Raw genomic sequence first — 4,123 nt, 5'->3', positions numbered from 1 at the left:
AACAACGAAATCCGCGAAAATTAAGCAGGTATTCAACAGTTAATGATGAAACCACAGTATTTCTTTTTACTTATCCGCTTTATCGTCGTGATTAAGATTTACTGCTATTAAAAAGAATGGTATTATTTTAAAATCTTTAATATTTTGTATTAACGTTAATAATTTTCCTTCATCATTTTTTCAAAAGTTTTCTTAATCATAAAGGGTTCAAACATCTAAAGCTTTGGTTACACTAATTTCGGTTCGGCACGTCAAAGATTGAAATAAATGATTTCGCTTCATGAAATCTTAATGGGGTTATTTCACAATCCAGTGACTATCTTATATATACTTCCTTGGATGTCTATGGCTATATATCGACCTGGTAGATACCTGGAGATCCAGATATTGACCGGAATCTGATTTCCCTTTGCTCTCATTTAAAGGTGAGCCAGGCATGAATGATTTAATCTCTTGTTGCCTCTAGAAAAGTAAGTGCCGTATTTGTTTGAAATCTTCATTGCTAAGCAATTTTTTTTTCTCTCGAGAAATACAAATTTTTCCTTTATTGATATACAGGATGTATTTGCTATTCTTGTTTAAAATCTGTGGTCAGATTGCATAGCTGTGCGTAGAGAAATATGAAATTCGTTTTATTTTCATCTTAAAAAAAATAATCAGTGCTTATGTGATTTATTTGACTGTAATAATCGGTATTGAAAGGGTTTGGTTCTATTTCTTCCTTAACATGTTTAAAATTACAGCATAAGCTTACTCAAATAGTTCTTCAATGGTTGTCTTAAACAAACACGTTAATTCGTTTTTTTACTTTTAGCATGGTGAAAATCGCACGCAGAGCAAACATGTCAATCAGCTTGTGAAATTCCCAATTGATACTTCGCCAAAATACCGCTGGGAAGGTATGTTTCCCTTTTTTAAACCTACATTTTATTCTGGAAAATATATGATAGGTTAATTATATAAGAAAATGGTCTTTAAAAGAAAAAGAAAAACGAGAGGCATGCCCTATCCCCAGTGTTCAAAACAAGCGTGTACGAGACCGATTAGAAAGGTTAGAAAAAACCGAGACTGCGAAATATACAATGCTTCAAGATAATTTACTGCTTTTGGTCTCGAATCAATTGTGATATTCTTTAAAAACCAACAATAATGCCTGGATATTTTTTTAAAGATAATACATGTTAATAAAAGGTATAATTTACCAATGATTTAAACGACGTTTACATCAAATTAACAGCGGTTAAAATAAAAAGATAATTATATATGTTTGTTATTTGAGGAGTTCACAATTAAATAAGACGATTCAAATTATTCATAATTTCGAAATACTGTAAAATTAAACTGCTAAATTATAGCCTTTTATACCAAGGTCCATATTGCATGATTCATGTATAGAGTCGGATGTCAGATAGTTATTTATACGATAGTCAGATGCCATATCGTTATTTATAACAATTTACCGTTCATTGCTTAGCACAGATAAAAACAATTAACACATTCGTGATACCAAATGCACAGAAATCCTTTCTCATTATCTCGCGTGATGTGACAACTGACCATTCCATATTGCCTTTGTAGGCAGAAATCTCCAATAGCCTCTCAATCTGGATTTCGAACAACAGTTGTAAACAGTTGTAATGGGATGTAGCTCTTCCGTAGCCTCGCTTCCATCGGAACCATTGAAAAGCAAAAGCGGAAGTGACCTGAGAACCACGGACATAATGGACTGGGAAATTTTACAAGAAAAATTGGGCTATAAGGGAGATGGATCTAGGAATGTGTCGCCAAAGGACTCGAGGAAGTTGTCGAACTCTGACAATATGATACCTCCGAAACGAGAGACCGGAGAAACAAATGTAAACTTCAAGGTAATCAAAAAAGAGGAGAAGTCCCGGAAAAGACCAAAATCAAAACAGAAGATGAATTCCACTCCACTGACATTGCAAGAAGTGGATGAATTCGAGTGATGTTGGCTATATCACAGAATTTGAAATCAATTTAGGATATATAAAGGATAGGTAAAATTTGGATGGATAACAAAGTGGTTAACTACTTAAAAAGACCAGTTTAGTAAAATCGGGAACAACTGCAACGATCCTTCAAAAGGTGTGAAAAATATATACGTTTATATTTATTTAGAAGTAATAGAGTATGTATGTTATTTCAAATACAGATTGGAGATTAATTTCACTATAATAAGATGTTGTGTCGTAGGGTGTTGAAAGTATACTATGTATATACCCGAATATTATATTTAAGATCAATTGTTATTAACGAGATACATGTAGCAAACCTACTGGCAAATAATTCATTTACATGAGAACATAAATATATATTATGATGAATAAAGATTTTGATGTTTTACCTTTTTCTCTATCGTCGGAATCCAATGGTTTTCTATCCGTTACACGTTGAAAGCAGTGTAACGGATAGAAAACCCGTGGGTTCCGTCGATGCTTTTTTTCTACAAGTTAACGCATAAAATGTACAAATTCTTATATGAACTGTAATATTTTCTGTTGTAAATAACAAGCAAAGAGATTATATAGCAACCTATTATAAATACATGTGCAGTTTAAGAGGCAATTAATCATGAAATGATTATCTTTATTACACGTATAAAGGATTAAATAAAAAAAAAATGGAATTAACATTCTATGTTTTATTGATTTAACATAGGCATCGTCGAAATTGAATACCGCGCGTGAGTGGGATGATCATAATTTAATTTATCCTTAATTTCCATATTTTCTTTTCAATTTTGTACAAACTCCAAAAAGTGGGGGGGGGGGGGGGGGGGGGGGGTGGCCAACTTCATGATATTAATTCAATTTTATATACTAGTATGTAAATAAGAAAATTTATTCGCAGCGAAAAAAAGTTGTGTGTGTGTGTGTGTGTGAGGGGGGGGGGGGGGGGGTTCCCAAATAATTGTTGAACGTTGAATACTGCAAGCATGAATTAATTAGATACAATGTCATTTATATAGTAAGGCATGAAACCATACCATGTGTGTGTGTGTTTTTTATTTCTTATACTTTTTATGCAATATGCCTCTTTCATCTAAATTCGGGTTTGCATATTGAAGAGCTACATTTCCTAACATGTTTACGATATAGGGTGCGCCGGTTTTAGATATATTAAGAAACATTTTTTGATGTACATGTACTATCTTTCATCAGAGATTTCACTAATGGGGATGTTGCCATGACGTACCAACCCGATTTTTTTTCCCGTGGAGCGGCAGATTTGCTTCTACAGAGATTTCTAAATGATTATATGCACGCAACCTAATCTCTCTACTAAACAAAATTAATCAACACGCACTACGTATAATTTCCGCTTGGCGTTATACAATTAACATCGTCATCATCATTTTCATTGTCATTTAATATTATTAACTCCATCGATGACATTAACTAAATCTTGCGTCAATTTTTTGATTTCCTTTTTATGAAATTCGGCGATGCCTTTTTTGGTTTATCCCCTTTAGAGGGCAGTCCAGAACTGGTATATTTTCTTTCTCCAAGTTTATTTGCTCTAAATCACGTACGTTGAAATGTTTCATTTTTATTTATACATTATAACTCTACCAGAATTAGTCAAAATTACTGCAATTTTTGGTAGTTTTGTTAGTTGGAAATACTAAATTTTAGAAATATTAATTTTAAAGTGATTTACTTCTTTTAAAGACAGTGGGTTGTGATTGCCCGGTATTCTACTATTCCATAAATTGGCTTTGGTATTTCGTCGCCAACCTTTGCTCTCCACTAGCAATAGCAGCAATTCTTGTCACCGTACTTCCTTCGGTGCACGGGTACGAACTGTTATCCCTGCAACCGAGACCTCAAGATGAGAATCACTAAGCTCTCAATCAACTTTGAATAATATTTTAAGATTTTGTTTAAAATACAAATGATAGAAAAATATCTAAGGAACACAAACATTGAATTTTTACCGTCAGTATTCATGTTTACGTTCAAGGAAACGGAGAGAAAACAAATTTAAAAAAAAAAAGGGATTCTTTAGCGAAAATTAATAGGCAAGATTAAGTGGGGTTTTAGTATGTTTGTTGTTTTTTTTTATTTTGTTGTTGTTGTTGTTGTTGATGTTGGTTTTTTGT

At 32.9% G+C, this 4,123-nt stretch overlaps 1 long non-coding RNA gene across 1 annotated transcript; it reads left to right on the top strand.

Annotated features, from left to right (window-relative positions):
- Positions 1-219: 219 nt before the first annotated feature.
- Positions 220-2,635, top strand: LOC105319370 (uncharacterized). The gene is made up of 3 exons (XR_898634.4): positions 220-470; positions 815-899; positions 1,579-2,635. It is a non-coding gene; the product is annotated as an uncharacterized lncRNA (long non-coding RNA).
- The last annotated feature ends 1,488 nt before the right edge of the window (positions 2,636-4,123 follow it).

The sequence above is a fragment of the Magallana gigas genome, chromosome 3 (assembly GCF_963853765.1).
Source record: "Magallana gigas chromosome 3, xbMagGiga1.1, whole genome shotgun sequence".
Classification (NCBI taxonomy): Eukaryota; Metazoa; Mollusca; class Bivalvia; order Ostreida; family Ostreidae; genus Magallana; species Magallana gigas.
This window is presented reverse-complemented; position numbering and strand designations above follow the sequence as displayed.